Source organism: Bubalus bubalis, chromosome 3 (genome assembly GCF_019923935.1).
Source record: "Bubalus bubalis isolate 160015118507 breed Murrah chromosome 3, NDDB_SH_1, whole genome shotgun sequence".
Taxonomy (NCBI): domain Eukaryota; kingdom Metazoa; phylum Chordata; class Mammalia; order Artiodactyla; family Bovidae; genus Bubalus; species Bubalus bubalis.
Genome location: NC_059159.1, coordinates 152,736,245 through 152,755,356, shown reverse-complemented (window position 1 = coordinate 152,755,356; position 19,112 = coordinate 152,736,245). Strand labels below are relative to the sequence as shown.

Genomic DNA, 19,112 nt, shown 5'->3' with positions numbered 1-19,112 from the left:
GGACAGAGGAGCCTGGTAGGCTGCAGTCCGTGGGGTCACTAAGAGTCGGACATGACTGAGCGACTTCACTTTCACTTTTCACTTTCATGCATTGGAGAAGGAAATGGCAACCCACTCCAGTGTTCTTGCCTGGAGAATCCCAGGGAGGGGGAAGCCTGGTGGGCTGCCGTCTCTGGGGTTGCACAGAGTCGGACACGACTGAAGCGACTTAGCAGCAGCAGCAGAGGCAAAAAGCCCCTATGTCCTCTAGCCATTTTCTAGAGTCCTGTAGCTGGTGATCAAGAACAGAAGTTTTGACTTCTGTTTCCTGTGGGGAAGAAATGAGGAGGGGCACAAAGAATATTCCATGGACAGAAGAGCCTGGCAAGTTACAGTCCATGGAGTTGCAACGAGCTGGACACAGCTGAACAGCTGAGCGCACACACGCAAGGGAAGCGGGCAGAGAAGTTTCTGTCTCGAGAGGTGTGTGGGAGAGCTTTGGAGGAGAGTGAAGATGGAGAGTTTGTGACAGTAACTCTAAAGCTCATGGGTATAAGATAAAAACAAAAGGATATTTAAAGAAGTGTTGCTGTAGCTATAAGCCTGATCTTCGTTAATGTCCCTTGAGAAACATGAATAAATCTGAATTATTTTTAATAGTTTTTGGTTTTGTGACCTTGCTAGGACCCTGGAGCAATCCAGGGATACACAAGATACAAAAGTAATTAATGATTTTTAAATCTACACTATACCAACAGTAATAAATCATTTTTTAAAAAACATCAGACTTTGATAATAATTTAATATTTGCTTTTATTTTGTGAAAGATTATATATATATATATATATCTCCATTGAAGAAAAATTCATAGTTACTCTTAAGATAGTTGTCTTCAAACTGTGTCTGTGTGTTTCCACAAATTATTTTCAGGAACTATGTACACTCTAGCACTTTATATTAACATACAATTTAGAGAGTTCCAAAGGATATAATATCCAATGCTTTAATATTGGTCACTGTTTTAAATACATACAAAGGGTTCTAAAATACTATAGTGATTAAATATTCATCATCATTCTTTAAAGCTTTCCAGGTGGCTCAGTGGTAAAGAATCTGCCTGCCAATGCAGGCGACACAAGAGACAGGGGTTCTATCCATGAGTGTGGAAGATCTCCTGGAGGAAGAAATGGCAAACCCTTCCAGATAATTCTTGCCTAGATAATTCTATGACAGAGGTGCCTGGCAGGATACAGCCTTTAGGAGTTGCAAAGAGTTGGACATGACTAAGCACTCATGCACATACACATCATTCTTTAAAGAAAAATACATGTAATTATTCAGAACATGTTTATTGTCCTTTTTCCTCACAGAATTCTAACTAAATATAATTATATATATATTTTTAGGCTTGAAAGTCATATTGAGCACTACATCATACTTCTCTCTGCAACAAACTACTAAAACTTGCTAAACTTGCCTAGTTTTTTATAACCATAAGGCCCAATATTGTAGCTACTAGTCACATGTGGTTATTAAGCACTTAAGATGAGATTAGAGTAGCTAAGAAACTAAATTTTGGATTATATTTAAGTTTTAACATTTTAATTTATAAAGTTTTCTAACTTTCCCATAGAGATCTTACCTATTTGTTAGGTTTATTTCCATTTTATATTGTTTCATGCTTTTCAAAATTATTTTTTGAAAGATATATTTCCTGTTTGTGATGTATTTGAAAAGATAGTTGATCTTTGTGTACTGATCTTGTACCTAAGGGCTTCCCAGGTGGCACCAGTGTTAACAAATCTGCCTGCAAATCCAGGAGATGCAAGAGACACAGCTATGATCCCTGGGTTAGGAAGATCCCCTGGAGGAGGGCATAGCAATCCACTCCAGTATCCTTGCCTGGAGAATTCCATGGGCAGAAAAGCCTGGCATGTTACAGTCCATGGGGCCATGAAGATTCAGGCACAACTGTGTGACTCAGTACACACACACACCTTTCTAACCTATGTTTAATTCTAATAATTATTCCATCAGGTAGATAACCTTATCATCTACAAATAATGAACAATTTTGTTTCTTCATTTCTAAACTTTATATTTTTTATTCTCTTTCTTGTCTTAAACCATTTATTTCATTGGCTAGGGCAATGTTGAACAGATGTGGTAATACTGGATACCCTTGCTTTATTCCTTATCCTAAACAAAATGCTTCTAATATTTCACCATTAACTAGGATACAGGTTTTCCATGGATACTTTTATCAGATTAAAGACAGTTCCTTCTATTGATTAAAATCAGTGTTTTCTAACAGCTTTTCACCATGAGATGATTACTTCCCCCCTGTAATCTGATGATGTGATTACTTATATCACTGTATCTTCTTATGATAAAGTACGTTTGCACCTCTGTGATAAATCCATGTCATAGTCACTTTTATAAGTTACTGTATTCAACTGACTAAGATATTCTTTAGAATTTTTCCATCTATGTTTTCACTAAGGGCTTCCCAGGTCGTGCTAGTGGTAAAGAACATGCCTGCCAATGCAGGAGACTTAACAGACACCCGTTTAATCCCTGGGTGGGGAAGATTCCCTGGGGTAGGAAATGGCAACCCACTCCAGTATTCTTGCTTGGGAAATTCTATGGAAAGAGGGGCCTAGTGGGCCACAGTCCATGGGGTCACAAAAATTGAACACAACTGAGCATGCACCCACACCACACCACCATACGCTTACTAAAGAGACTAACTGTAATTTTTCATACTATCTTTTTAGGTTTTACTTTCAGGCTCTTGTGAGTCTCATAAATAAGTTGGAAGTGTCTACTTTTTCTGCAGTTTGGAACAGTATTGAGTAAAATCAGAAGCATTTGTTCCATGGTTAAAACAAATCAATAAAACTGTGGCCCTTGAATTTTTTCCATGTGCTAAAGCAACTTCAGTTTCTACTTCTTTAATGGTTTTTCTATTTCTTCTTTATTTTAAATTTATTTATTTTTAATTGAAGAATAATTGCTTTACAGAATTGTGTTGGTCTATTACTTCTTGAGTCAATTTTGTTATCATTCCAGTAATTGTCCATTTTAGTTAGGTTTTCAAATATGTGGGCCAGAAGTTTCTTGATATCCTTGTTGTCTTTTTCATACCCTTTAGAAAATTCTTAACTTTGATGAAGACAAGGAGAAGGCAAAATAAATCACCTTGGCAGAAGGTCTGCCATTTGCCTTTTGAAAGAATAAACTTATCTTGTTTCATTTGTTTCTGTGTTAGTCACTCAGTTGTATCCAACTCTTTGGGATGCCATGGACTGTAGCCCACCAGGCTCCTCAGTCCATGGACTTCTCCAGGCAAGAATACTGGAGTGGGTTGCCATTCCCCTCTCCAGGGGATCTTCCTGACCCAGGGATTGCCTGCATTGCAGGCAGATTCTTTACTGTCTGAGCTATCAGGGAAGTCATTCGTTTTATTTGTTTCTACTCATAGCCTTTCTTTAGATTTATTCTGGTTTCTTCTTTTTTTTAACTTTAGCTCAGTCTTTCTGCTATTCTAATATAAGTACTTCAGGTAAAAAATGTGCTACTTCAGTTGCCTCTGAAAATCTTTAATATAAATTATTTCCATTATTTAATTAAATATTTTCAGTTCACTTGTCTGCTTATCTTTTAAGGTGTGTTAGATATTGTATTCGGAGAAGGCAATGGCACCCTACTCCAGTACTCTTGCCTGGAAAATCCCATGGACGCAGGAGCCTGGAAGGCTGCAGTCCATGGGGTCGCTAAGAGTCGGACACGACTGAGCGACTTCACTTTCACTTTTCACTTTCATGCATTGGAGAAGGAAATGGCAACCCATTTCAGTGTTCTTGCCTGGAGAATCCCAGGGACGGGGGAGCCTGGTGGGCTGCCATCTATGGGGTCACACAGAGTCGGACATGACTGAAGTGACCTAGCAGCAGCAGCAGCAGATATTGTATTTGAAACATTATGTGTGGAAAAAACTTGGAGCCTAAAATGAAGTTATCTTATTTTAGGAAAGGATTTTTAATTTCCTTCTATCAGATGGGGGTGGGGGTGGTGCTGAGACACTTCTATATCTTACTTGTTAAAAGGGGTTTTCCATTTCTTTTGTTAATGTCTTATTAGATAATTGACTACATCCACACACTCCTACTCTTCTATTACTCAAAAGTGCCTGCCTATCTTCAGTTTATTTTGGAAGTGTGAGATGGTACCTATCTATATTTTTATCTATATATATTTTATATCTATATCCAAGGATCTCTCCCAGCTTCTGTTCTTTACCTATAATATTCTGCTATTGTCACACATTTTATTGCACTTCTAAGGTTAATTCAGCTGACTGTGCTGGTGCCTAGAATTATGGTTACCCCAGTGGGACACGACTGAGCAACTAACACACTTTCATAAACTATACTTTTTAGGAAGCTGCCTGGAGACACATGGATTATATCGTTACTCATCCTCTTTTCTTGCACATCCGAGATTTGATTAAGAAAATATTTTCTGCTCTTGAGAAGGCAACATGCGTTCGATTCCAAGGCCAAATAGTCAAGTGGCTCCATTTGCTGAAGTCCTGCAAGTGGTGGCGCTAGCCGCCTCTGAAATCCAACACCCCATCCTGGGCCGCCGCCTGGGCCACCGCATCCTCCTGCGCCGCCTAGTGGCCGCTTGGCCAGCTTTGCGCGGGCTCCAGGACGCGCTCAGGGTCAGCGTGCTCCCTGTGGAATGACGGATCTCTGCAGGCTTTGCCCCTCTTTATTGCCCCTTCGCCCCGATCCCGCCAGACCCAGCGACAGCCTCTACCACCACAAAAACAAGACCTAGCCCTGCACTCCGTGCCCACTCGGGCAAAGTTGCCTATGACAACTTTGTCACTAATTCATCCCAGGCAGCACCTCCTGCAGATGTCCTGTGGCCAGAGGTTGCTGAAAGCATCTGCTTCAGTGCTCTTTATCATATATTTTTTTTAATTTGGAGGAGACTTGCTTTACCATGTTGTGTTAGTTTCTGCCCTACAACAAGGTGAATCAGTCATAACTATATATATTTATCTCCCTCTTGAGTCTTCCCTCCCTCCCACTCCACCCCTTTGGGTCCTCACAGAGCAGCCAGGTTGGGCTCCCTGTGTTATACAGCAGCTTCCCACTAGCTGTCTATTTTATACATAGCAGTGTACAGTATGTCAGTGCTAGTCTCTGAATTCGCCCCATCTTCTCCTTCTCCCTTTATGTCCATAAGTCCATTCTCTCTCTCTGCGTCTCCATTCTTGCCCTGCAAATAAGTTCATCCGTACCGTTTTTCTAGATTCCATATATATGTGTTAATTTACAATATTTGTTTTTCTCTCTTTATCATTTTAATGCAGATTAAGATATATAATTTTCTAAAGAATGAATATCTCATCTCAAACTAATAAAGCAATATTACGCTTAATGAAACACTGATAACTTTACTATGAAAAATAATAAGAAGCATACTGTTACCACAAAATTTTAGCCTTTTTCTGTAAGTCATAGCTGAAAATGAATATAACAATTGTTAATTATTTCTACACAATATAATTTCTCTTATTTTAGATTTTTTTCAAGTAAAGACAATCAACTGAAAAACAATTAGAACTAGTTATGGATGTAAAAAGGAGGTGAGTTACTAAAGAAAACTTTTCTATAATATATAGATTTTCTAACACCATTAATAAGTTAAAATATAATGAAAAATGTTCCACTGATAGAAACAACAACGAAAATTCCTAGGATAAACTGAACAGGAAATGCAAAGGTCCAATTATCAAAAACACTTCAAAACTTTAGTGAATTACAAAAATTAAGGTGTAAATGGAATGGTATATTGCTTTTCTTTATGGTAAACTTTAACAACCACCAATTACTTCCCTATATGTTTATAATGTTAACATAATTGCAGTCAGGATGCCAAATTGAGGATTTCATGAAACCAGTCTAAAGTTTGTTTGGAAAATTAAAAGGTAAGAAGAGGCAAGAAATCTTTGAAGATTGTAGGGACATATTCTTTTAGATATTTAAATGTATCATAAGCTATAAAAATTAAAACAGTGTTGAGTAGTACAAGATAAACAAAAATGCATCAATGGAAAAATAGAAAGCATAATATATTTATGTGTGTGTTAATGGTGTGGATACATCTACAATTTATGTATTAATCAATGTTTTATGGGAAGTATTTCAAAAGAATGCTGAATTGTTTTAGAGACAGTATTGAGAGAACTGATTAATGTAGTGGAACTCTGCATTATGGCTGCCCGATATCTTTTGAATACCCTTCTGACATTCTAATTATGTCTCACAACATAAGCAAGTCCTGCTTTTCCGAGAGAATCCATAAATCAGGCATATGACTTCGATTCTATTACTCCTCCCACCACTGATCTGAGGTAGAAGGGAACCATGATGTAGAAGGGGGCATATTCAGAGAGACCCGTCTGGCAAGTGTGGTGTCAAAAATGTTTGCTCTTTCGGAGCACCATGTCAGAGTTGCAAGTGTCCCACTGAATCTTTTTTTTATTTTTGAAGTTTTTCATTTGCTTTTTTTTTTGTTTGGCTTTGTTTTTTGCCAGAACTATCCTGTGGTGTGGTCAGGTATTTCTTCTGGATGTATTGACCATGCTTGTCTTGTTCTAGGCTGTGTGGCCTACAAAGTCTAGTTCTCGGGCTCTCTCAGAGGTCTGTGAATTACCCAAAATCTAAATGTTGAAATCCTAACCTTCAATGTGATAGTCTTAGAAGGTGGGGACCCTGGGAGGTGATTAGGTCTTAAGGGTAGAGCCTTCAATGAATAGGATGAAAGCCTTTATAAAAAGACAGGAGAGAGCTTGTTTCACCTCTCTGCTGTCTGCCATGTCAGAATGCAATGAGAAGATATTCATCTGCAAACCAGGAAGTGGGTCCTCTGCAGACCTTGGATCTGCCCAGATCTACCTTTATCTTCGATTTCTCAGCCTCCAGAACTGTGAGGAAAATGTCTGTTGCTATTTAAGCTATTCAACCTATGCTATTTTTATTGCAACTCAAGTTAAGACAAGTAGAATCTGTTATTTGCAATTTAAGAACATGCACAGCTCACAATTTACTATTTGGGGAAAAATATATTTACATCCCTGCCTCATGTCATTCGCAAAACTAAAATACACCTGGATTAAGAACTAAAATATTAAAAACCAAAATTAAAAAAACAAACATCAAAAACAAAAGCCCAGAGATAAAACTGAAAAGAAGTAGTAAACAAATTAGATTTAACTAACCACAATGGTCTGCCACTTTGTATGGGTAGATCAAAAATGTGTCTGTGAATGAACTAACAGACCATGAGAAATGGAAACCTGGCTAGTTAAGCAACTTCAGAACATTATAAGATAAAATTAAACTCATTACTCAGGAGAAGAACTAAATATTCTTAGGTCTCAGATCAGACAAGAATTTCTGTTTGAACTTCATAATGAACACAGTCTGTGATGAGATTTTATTGGACGATAACCAGAGAGTGAGTTACACAGAACTATTTTTGATGATGGCCCTCAGGCAAGTCACATGGCATTACGTGGAAAGCACACTAATGCTATTTACCCAGAACAATTCCAGAAGCAAAGGTGTAGGACTAGGTGTGCAATGTACCTCTGATATCGACAAACTAGATAGACTACATATTCGTCAAAGAATCTCTTCCTAATATTTCTTTCAGGTGATCTTTTGATAAATAATTAGGGGACTTGAGTCCAAGTTTATACTCCTTTATTATGTATATAAACAATCAAGATACGTGTAGGATATTGGCTGTCAGTGGCCAAGATAGACCCAGGCTATTTCTATAATTTTAAGGTTCCAGTAAATATATTGAAAATGTAGAAATGGCAGAGCTAGAGTTACCAAATCTGTGGTGTAATTTGAATGCATACATTCAGCAAATTAATGTTTTGAACACATATACAAAGAAATAACTATTGAGTAACTCATGTAGAGATAACATGTAAAGGAAATTTGAGGTCTTTCTTGAATGTGAAACACAGCCCCTCCTGGCCTCTGGCACTGGTCCTGCTGAGAGCTGAGGAATCTGTGGGCCTAAATAGCCCAATCTTTACTCAGCCTAGAACCACAAGTATGGAAGCAAGTACAAAAACTGTTTTGTTCATTTTAAATGGATGCAAGTATGCTAACTTGCTTTATCATGTTGAACTCTTTGCAACCCCATGCACTGTAGCCCCCCAGAATGGGTTGCTATACTCTCCTCCAGGGGATCTTCCTTACCCAGGGACAGAACTCTTACCTCTTTTGCATTGACAGGCAGATTCTTTACCACTAGCACCACCTGGGAAGCCCCTTAAATAGGTGCCTGGAGTGCAGTCTGGATGTTAATGGATATGTAGTTCTAATTTGGCTAGACTCCCTACTTGGCCAAGAGAAAAATCCCATTGATACATAACTAACTTAAAATATGGCTCTTCCTGGGTTTAACAGGAGGAATGTGGAGGAAGGTCAACCCTGTGTGGGCAGATTCTTACACCCAGTTTAAAGGCAGTGAAAGTCTATAAAAAAAAAAAAAAAAATACTAACTTAAAGTTCAGAATCATCCATATCTTCCCTTGCTTTTCTTCCTGGCATGATTAGCTCACAGAACCACCATCTGTCCTGGTCACGTCTAGCTCAAGAAAATGAGTTTACATCATCCGGATCCAAAGGAACACTTGTCCTTTGTTAATTCTTCCCTGGTGTTTTCCGATTCTGTTTCACTGCCACAGCCACAGGGAAGAAGGGCGGCGGGGGAGGAGGGGAGAACGGGACCACGCAAAGATTGCTTCTCATCTCAACCCGGCGCCCACGTTGTCCCCACATCCACGACACGCACCGGAAGTTCTGTGTCAGAGCTGGAGACTTAGCACAGACCCAACTCTGATCTGCATGCGCTGTTTCGGTTCTTCTCTCAGAGAGATAACATTCCTTTGAACTCGCCAGCAAGGGCTTGCCAGTCTCGTGCCCCACCCCACACACCCTTGGAATAGCCTTAAGTGGGAACTCAAAATTGTGACCTAACACGAAAGAAGGTGTTTTAAGGAAGGTTCCTGTAAGGAAGGTGCACCATGTAAGAGGAAGTCTCAGGGTTCCTGAGTTCGCCTCACGAGCAGAGTAGATGGCGCGTCGATAGCGCAAGTGGATTTGTTTGGAGATAGAATGTTTCGAGGTGAGTTGAGGGGCCTGGTAGAGTAGAAACAATCCACACTTCCAAGGGCAGTCTGTGAGGGAAGAAGTGAGGAGGAGCATGGGAGGTGGGGGAAAGGACACTGCAGCATCTTACATCTGGTGGGTGTTTCAGAAGGCTCTTGGAACGAGGGATGGCTAATGCTCAATTTTAAATTGTTCTGTGGCCGCCATATAATTCCCATTTCCACAAAACCTTTAGTGATGTCTGCTGTTAAACGAATTCAACAAGAAGGCCATAGGACAACTTCCTTGGCTTCCACCTGTGCTCTATAAAAGCGGTTCCCCAGCTTCCTTCTACAAAGCGCTTCTAATCAGTTGGCATTGCTCAAGTAAATGCTCATATTTTTAATACTCCTCAGTTTATCTTTTAACATTACCAGAGAACTTTGTGAGAGTGAACTTTGTGTCTTTGCTTTTTTGTGGGAGTCTAATGAAGGAGTAGCTCAGTCATGTCCGACTCTTGGAGAAGGCAATGGCAACCCACTCCAGTACTCTTGCCTGGAAAATCCCATGGACAGAGGAGCCTGGTAGGCTGTGGTCCATGGGATCGCTAGGAGTCGGACACAACTGAGCGACTTCACTTTATTTTTTCACTTTCATGCATTGGAGAAGGAAATGGCAACCCACTCCAGTGTTCTTGCCTGGAGAATCCCAGGGACGGGGGAGCCTGGTGGGCTGCCGTCTCTGGGGTTGCACAGAGTCGGACACGACTGAACTGACTTAGCAGCAGCAGCAGCAATGAAGGAGTGAAATTTCCCATCTGGGTCACCAAGGCTTGGACAGAACTGATGCCCTGGGGCTGGAAGAATGACTCCTGTGCTTGGCTGAACTATCAGTGAAAGGAGAAGCTCTGAGCCAGAGTGACCTTAATAATTTCCAAGAGCTCCCTTGGGAAATTTCCTCAAATTGGAGGAAGGCATTGGGCTTTTTGGAGATTGTAGAATGGAGGTTTGAGCCAAGCATATGTGGATCTAAAAAGGCAAAGAGAAGGACTTCCCTGGCAGCCAATGGTTAAAACTCTGTGTTTCCAGTGTAGGGGCATGAGTTCAATCCCTGGTTGGGGAACTAGTCCTGCATTCTGGGCAGTACAAACCCCACCCCCAACCCCATCACCACCACACACACACACAAAAGGTGCACAGAGCTGAGATCTGTGTTATATACATCTATTTGTGGTCTTGCTTTCTCTTTCCTGCTAGATCCTAAAGGGACCTTCTCTTTTGCAGAACCACTATAGACTGCTAACCTCGTAGGTCTGAGATGGATATGGGAGAAGTTATAAGGGAAAAAAGATCCTAGAGACAAGTGCCTTAGTGGTTGGGGAGAGGAAAGGACATGGGAAAAATGGCAACTTTACCTACACACATTTGAACAAGAGCACTAGCAAGAGGTAATCGTGTTTTCTCTAACCATGGCATTCTAGAATATAATTATTTGTGATAAGTGACTGCCTTTTTTCTTCATAGTTTTTTAAGTGACAGCTTTAACAGTCCTTCCTGGGATCAAAGAGCTCTGTTCTCACTTGGCATATGATCGAAGGAGAGGCGATAAAATTAGAGATGGAAGAGGGTAGGCCCAGGACAGGACACAGATTTTTAAAAGGGTGAATATTCCCCTTATTCCTCCCTACAAAGAAACCAGGGCATCCACTGCCTGGTCATGATCATTTGGCACACAGCCTCCTCTCCTGGGGTGCCAGTCATTGGATGAGGACCTCCCTGGGCTCCCTGCCACAGAGACAATATGTTCCAGTCTGTTATTTTCACCTTCAACTGGCAGCCCAGTGGATTCTAGCATGTTTAAGAGTCAGCTGTGCCACAGAGGACAGGCACGCAGTGGCCACGAGGCAGGCCAGTCATGTATGGTGAATGGTGCAGCACAGGAGTGCTGATGAAGTCAGCTTGGCTGCCTGCCTGGCAGGGTGGACCCTTCCTGCCACCCAGTCTGCTTCTAAGTCTGGAAGCCTGGGTGCATAGCCTTCTCTCTTTGTCTTGTCTCCTTCATTCCCCTTTATACTTTCCACACATAATATTGCCATTTTCTTCAGTGTCCTTTCGCCTGTTTCAACCTCTCTTCATCTTTTCCAATGGATAAGTCATTCTTCTTTCCATTGCATAATGGGTGAAAAAAGTTATTCCATCTTCAGCTCTCCACCACTTTCTGAGAGGGTACCTCTTCTTGGGTGTAGGTATGCAACTTTTGAGATGGACTCAGCATCCAGCTTAGTTTTTCTGCATAGTAAATGGAGAAAGCTTGTGAGAGTGGGAGTGAGATGGAAGAATTCAGGATGAAAGGCACAGGAGATGGTGAGATTGAGTGCTGTGGGAGCAAACATTTTGGAACAACTCCTCTTTAGTGATAGAAAGAGAGAAGGGAATTTGGAGAATGTGGGGAGGAGAAAGAATGATTATGCTGACAGCAATATCTGCTATTTATCCAGTACTTGATTTTTGTTAGGCATTATACTTAGCTCCTTTTGTTCATTATTCAATCCAATCCTCCAACAATGTTGTAGGCTAAGTTTTATTATCCTTTCGCTGCTGAGGAAACCAAGGCTCAGCAAAGTTAGAGAACTTGCCCAAAGTAACACAGCCAGGAAGCTGTGAAATTCAGTGCAAGTTCCAGCTGACTTCAGAGTTCAAATTCATAATGACTAAATTATATTGACTTGCCAAGAAAATATATGACTGGACCTTCAGAAAGGCAGAAAGTTGAGCTTCTAAGTGACTAGATTTATTACCTGGGAAGCTCAGTGACCCTCTTCTTCCTTTCTGTGAGAGGGTAGGTGGCACTGAGGTGGCCACTAAGCCTCTGACTGGCCTGCCGTCTGCATATGCTGGTTGGCTGCCTGCCTCTCAGTGTCTGGGCCTTTTGTTCAGCTTTCATGGAAAATGTGATGCTGGATCTGGTCAGCCTGGCACTTTTCATTCCAAAAGAATGCTGAGGTGGGATAAAACAAACCCGAAGAGCAGGGAAATAAGAGACAAAGGATTAGAACCAACCAGTTTCTTTCATACACAGCAGTATTTTGAGAAACTCTAGTCAATAAATAACCCATTTCAACAATACTTCCCCAAAGAAAACTTTCCATGGTCTTATTCAAGTTTCTCATCTTGCTGTTTAAAACCATTTCCTTTGTTTTAGGACAACTGTATACGTAAAACACATGCGATTTCAGGGGACAAGACCTCGGAATATTAGAGCTAGAAGCAACCCCCTCCCTCACTGTGCAGATCATGGGCTCAAGGTCCCAGGATGACTTTAGAGTCACAGATCTATATCTCAGTCCTTTCCCTGATGCTTTACTAATGGTGTAATAGCTCGTTAGCCAGAGACAGGATCAACTGTCTCCCCTAAAATGCTGCCTACCCTGGTGATGGATGTAGTGGGGATTAAATGAAGTGTTCTACCTGAAGTGCCTAGAAAAGGTCCTGTAAGAAGTAAATGCTCAACAAATGCCTGTGCCCTTTTTTGGGCCATGTTATTCATCTATTCAGGGTAGAGCTAAGGCCAGAACCTTGTTTTCTGTTTCTCCACTATGTGTGTGTGTGTACATGCTGCAGAGCAGTGTAATGTCTGCTTCCATGAAGTAACATGATTTATTTACCCTTTCTAATTCTATTCAGTTCAGTGCAGTTCAGTCGCTCAGTCGTGTCTGACTCTCTGCGACCCCATGAATCGCAGCACACCAGGCCTCCCTGTCCATCACCAACTCCCGGAGTTCACTCAGACTCACGTCCATCGAGTCAGTGATGCCATCCAGCCATCTCATCCTCTGTCGTCCCCTTCTCCTCCTGCCCCCATTCCCTCCCAGAATCAGAGTCTTTTCCAATGAGTCAACTCTTCACATGAGGTGGCCAAAGTACTGGAGTTTCAGCTTTAGCATCATTCCTTCCAAAGAAATCCCAGGGCTGATCTCCTTCAGAATGGACTGGTTGGATCTCCTTGCAGTCCTAGGGACTCTCAAGAGTCTTCTCCAACACCACAGTTCAAAAGCATCAATTCTTCGGCGCTCAGCTTTCTTCACAGTCCAACTCTCACATCCATACATGACCACAGGAAAAACCATAGCCTTGCCTAGACGGACCTTTGTTGGCAAAGTAATGTCTCTGCTTTTGAATATGCTATCTAGGTTGGTCATAACTTTCCTTCCAAGGAGTAAGCGTCTTTTGATTTCATGGCTACAGTCACCATCTGCAGTGATTTTGGAGCCCCCAAAAATAAAGCCTGACACTGTTTCCACTGTTTCCCCATCTATTTCCCATGAAGTGATGGGACCAGATGCCATGATCTTCATTTTCTGAATGTTGAGCTTTAAGCCAACATCACTTTCATCAAGAGGCTTTTGAGTTCCTCTTCACTTTCTGCCATAAGAGTGGTGTCATCTGCATATGTGAGGTTATTGATATTTCTCCCGGCAATCTTGATTCCAGCTTGTGCTTCTTCCAGCCCAGCATTTCTCATGATGTGGTTATGATATTCCAAGCCCTTATTTAGATGTTATTGTTCAACAATAGTGCAACAAAATGGTAAAGTTGGTAGACAGGGAGAGTATCACTGGATCCACTTTCCACATCAGGGAAGGCAGACTGGGAGAACGTGATTTCCTTCAGTCCCGTGGCTAGTCAGGGGTGCAGTTAGATCACTAGGTAGTTTTACTAAAGAGATAAGAGAGACTGAAAGAAATACTAAGCTGGAGGTCATAAATGACATAAGTGACTGATAATTCTGATTAGATAGTGAGAGGAAAAATGGACTTTGAGATGATTGAGCAAAAGACCAAGAGAAAACACTGACAAAGCAGTAAACAACCCATTGTGAGGGACTGGGGAAAAGTAACAGTGGTGGTCACTGCTGACCACAGAGTAACTTTCCTATCAGATAAGTACTGGTTGCTCAGCAGTTCTGAAATTCTCCAGCCCATTCTTTTCAACTCACTTTGCCTCTACAGCATCCTAACTGCACAAACACTCTTCTTCAGACAAGAAAATGGAAAACTTTTTAAAAAAATCATATTTCAGTTTCAATTTTACTCTCTAGTCTCAAGGTAGTGGTATTCTAAACCCTAGAATTTGGATTGCTTTAAATTTATTCATCTGAGATATATGAACATACACAGGTACTCCAGTCTACCTAAAATGCACCGAGTTCACAGAGTCAGAAGCGACTTAGCAGCAGCAGCAGCAGCATCAAGCATGATAATGATACAGAAAAAATTCACCATGAGAAAATGAAAGATGATCCCTGACTCTTCCATCCCCACATCTGCTGCACCCAATGGCTCTTGACCTGGGCTTCATTCTGGTGCTCTGAGTTTATACCCTCAGATTCTGACCTTTTTGAAAACCCACCACATGTCTTTCACAAGCTGACCTGTAATACTCTGAATATACCAAATATCATTGGATTGTACACTTTAAACAGGTGAATTGTATGGCATGTGAATTCTCTTTCAATCAAGGTGTTACATTAATAAAGGGACCATAAAAGAATTGAAAGCACAATCTTAGATATGTGCACACCCATTTTAATAGCAGCATTATTCAAAATAGCCAAAAGGTGAAAGCAGCTCAAGTGTCCAGAGACCAATGAATAGAACAGCAAAATGTGATATCTATACTTATCTGAGTCTATATCTATAATCTGTATCTATAAGTGTGTTATATGATATGTATACATACACTGGGATATTATGCAGCCTTTAAAAATTAAAAAACAATATTTTTGGCTGTGTTGAGTCTTCATTACTGTGCGTGGGCTTTCTCTAATTGCAGAGAGCAGGGGCTACTCTCTCATTGCAGTTTTTGGGCTTCTCTTTGCAGTGGCTTCTCTTTGCAGTGGCTTCTCTTGTCACAGAGCACAGACTCTAGAGCATCAGGTCTTCAGTAGTTGTGGCGCGTGGGCTCAGTAGTTTTGGAGCATGGAGTTAGTTGCCTTGTGGTATGTGGAATCTTACTGGAGCAGGGATTGAACCTATATCCTCTGCATTGGCAGACAGACTCTCAACCACTGAACCACCAGGGAAGTCCTATACAGCCTTTAAAAAGAAGGAAAATCTGACATGTGCTACAACATGGATGAAGCTTGAGGGTATTATACTAAGTGAATAAACCAGTCACAAAAACACAAAACTAAATCACTCCACTTGTATAAGATACCTAGAGTAAATTCAGAGCCAGGGGGTAGAAAGATAGTTTCCAGGGGCTGTAGAGGGAGAAGTGGAAAATGGTTGTCTAATGGATACAAACTATTAGTTTTGTAAGATGAGAAGAGTTCTATAGATTGGATACACAGCAGTGTGAATGTATTGAACACTAATGAACACTACTGAACACTTAAAAATGGTTAAGATGCTATATTTTATATTATGTGTGTTTTACCACACTTTTTAAAAAGGGGAGATGGGGCTGTGGTTCATGTGTACCGTTTAAGGGGAGCTGCAGCCTGGTTGCCTGTGAAATCCCAGTAAACAATGATAGAAGAACTTTCAGAATCTAATATAGTTTTAGAAGAAAGTAATGGTCATGTTCTACCCCTTAATGATTTCAAAGTTCTCAGAGATAGGAATTGTAAGACAGTTACTCTAGACTTTTCTGACATTGATAGGAAAGGATTCATATATTTATTAATTCATTTATTCACAAACATTGAGTGTGTGCCTACTGTGTTTTAGGCATGGTGCCGATTGCTGGGAAGACAGCGGCAAGGTGTCACTGTCCCAACCCACATAGGTTCTACAGTCTGATGGGCTGAATCAATTGATACGGAACTTGACTTGTAAAAGTCCAGAATGTCTAGGCTTTTCATTTGCGTATTTTATAGAGTCTTTCATGAACACTGTGGTAACAGCCACACTACACCATCTCTTGATACTTTCATATACATTTTCTTACTACTTGGTTTGATTGGATTCTGACCTCAACCTGCTCCTCCCACCTCTTCGATAATTTTCTTGAGAGCAGGCCAGTCTTATTCATTTTATATTTGCTACAAACATGTATCCTCTACAAAAAGTCCCTATAGTGATCAAAGTTCTATTCACCCAGAACCTCAATAATAATTTTGTGAACTATGCTGAGGTAACAAACACTGCCCTGTCACTGTGACCAAAATAGTGACCGCTGCTTTCAGGGTCCTGAAACCATCCCAGCCACCAAAGCGGATTGTTATACATGAGGAAATGTCTGTCCTACAAATTAGGAAAGATGTTTTAAAATATGTTGAGGGACTTCCCTGGCGGTCCAGTGACTGGGACTTCGCACTCCCAGTGCAAGGGCCCAGGTCTGATCCCTGGTCAGGGAACTGGATCCCACATGGCGCACCTAAGAGTTCGAGTGCCGCAGCTTAAGGTCCCTCATGCTGCAACTGACATCTGGCATAGACAAATTAAAAAAAAAATCATGTTGATCCATCCCCAGTTCTTCCTTGCATTATGAAGATTTGGCCCCATTTTACAAAAGTTCTTTTTCCGTGACATTACTAATCCTACAGTGAGTATAACCTGAGAAACACGAGATTTATTTGCATGTGCAAGTTTGTAGACCCAGACCTCATATTATACATGAACTCATTTAACTCATGTAAAATCCTATTCAGGCTAGAAGTATCCAGAGTGGGGCAAAGAGTGGAAGAAATTCGGCAGTTGTTGGAGGTTTTGAAAGTAATGATCTGGAATGATGCCATCTTATTATTGCCTATGAGAAGAGTCTGCAGTCAGAGGCCTCTAAATCAGAATTATGCATTCAGATCCAGTTATTTAGTGAAATAACTGTACTAAATTCCTAGTTGTATGCTATTTCATTCATCTTCATAATCAGTTTCTGATGGAGGCATTACCAGCTCATTTTACAGATGGTGAAACTGAGGACTAATGAGATTGGGAGATTCCACAATGTTCCACGGCCTCCAAGTTCACATATCATGACATCTCAATTTTAATATCTTACTGAGGTAAGAGCCTTAAAAAAAACTGTAAAGAGTCTGTGTTGCTCAGGAGTTGCTGGTTCTATAAGATCCAGTAAGCGTCACTCTGGCTTTCCTAAACTTTGAGCTTCAGTTGCATGTCAGACAGTGGAGGTGGCCAAATGCTGATGCCATGGAGCAGCAGCAGGCGGCACCACTCAGGGGCAGATGAATTCTTACGCCTCCAACATGCCTGGCCAGTCTGCTGTTCACGTGAAGCGACGCTCAGCAGATCAGGGCCACCTTGGTCTGCAAACGCAAGTCATTGTTCCCTGATTAATGCAGATTTAATGTCCAAGGTTACAAACTGCTGGGAGGTGGAGAGGGAGAGAGCGAATCTCTGCAGTTTGAGGTCACCAAAACGTAAGCAGCTCGCCCTGACTTGGAGTGAGACAGGTACTCCGTGTACCTTTCCTGTGACTTAAGGCAAGTTACCTAATCTCTCTGAGCCAGTTTCCTAGTCCAGAAAGTGGGGCTAATAAACCTTTCCTCAGAGAGGTGCTAGATTAGAGAGCGTACACCAAAAGAATCAAGTGCATCATAAAACTTCAAAAAAGAGCTATTATTATTGTTATTGTTGTCATTATTACAACAAAAATAATTAGTCCTAGTAGCCTGTGGGAAATTATTTCTACCATAAATTTCTCAGTGGGTAAAATGTTCCAGTCACAGTTCTGACCACCCCAGCCCTGATGCCCAACAACTATTATTAAGCCCACTCTCTATTCTTTCATCATCATCCACCTCTTATTCCTCCTTTCTCCTCTAACAAAAGTCAAATTTGATGAAACTTCATATGTCTCCAGATCAGTCATCCTGGTCTGACAAGTCAAGCACCAGGTGTTTGAATGAGCACCAGGAAGTGTGCCTTGGGGAGGCCGGTGAAGTCAGGAGCGCTGATGGGAACTTTCTGTGGTTTAACCCTCGGTTATCCTTAGGACAGGCCTTGGCCAAACTTCCCTTGACAAATGAGCCTCAAATTTGTGTTTTAAACATTTCAGTTTCCCTCAATATTCACATTCAGTGTGTAACACTTTCCACCTTCAGAAGCTGTCTGAGCCTAAACGCTAAACCCAATGGTCTGCTTCTTTTCCCTTTATTTCATTGATATTTCCCTCACTATAGTATTGTACTGTATACCATAGAGCACTTTGGTTTTGACGTTTTTTTTCCTCCTATGTTATGAGTTATTTCAAAGGAGAATGTTTCTGAGAATTATACTTTTCCTGTGATCGTGGTCATTGCATTATTTTTAGATTTTCCCACAAATTTTGCCTCTTTCATTATTTGCCTTAGGAAGCATACCCTATTTTTATTTGCCTTCTCTTGAATTAGATGTGGGTTTAATGCTCAGAGGAAAAGAAAACCCTGTAGAATGAACTAGTCCTCAAGACACTGCTGTAACTAGGGGAGCTGATGGCTTACATCAATCACTTAGAGTTTTATTCTAGTTTTTACCAACTTTAAAGACAAAAATATAAAGGTTGAGAGAGAATGAGACTAAAGTTAAGAGACATTGTGTTCTGACATTAAAAGCATCGGGGAGCCTAGTTTGGTTTGAGGCGCTGGGAAGGATCTTTGAGTATCTCCTATATGCAGGCACTTTACAGACTCACTTAACGCTCTTGTGAAGTTCAGATTCCACTTTACAGAGGAGGAAATTCAGGCTCAGAGAAGTGAAAATAACCTTGACCAAGGTCATGTGTGTAGTAAATGCTGGAGCTGAGCTACATGCTTCCCAGTTTTCCTTGGTGGACTCCAGAGTCCAGTCATCTACTCGGTGCATGACTGCTCCTCATCGTTTGTCTGTGTCTCCTCATTTGTAAAATAGAGAATCCGGATTGAGAACTACGAGGTCTCCAGATGTCCCTTATAGTGTTAACACTCTGAGTACAGAGGGCGTGTGAGCATGATTAGAAGGATT

General features: G+C 41.1%; 1 long non-coding RNA gene across 1 annotated transcript in view; it reads right to left on the bottom strand.

The window, feature by feature from the left end:
* The window catches only part of LOC102402091, a 32,332-nt gene that overhangs the window by 7,334 nt on the left and 5,886 nt on the right, over positions 1–19,112 (bottom strand). The window lies entirely within an intron of this gene.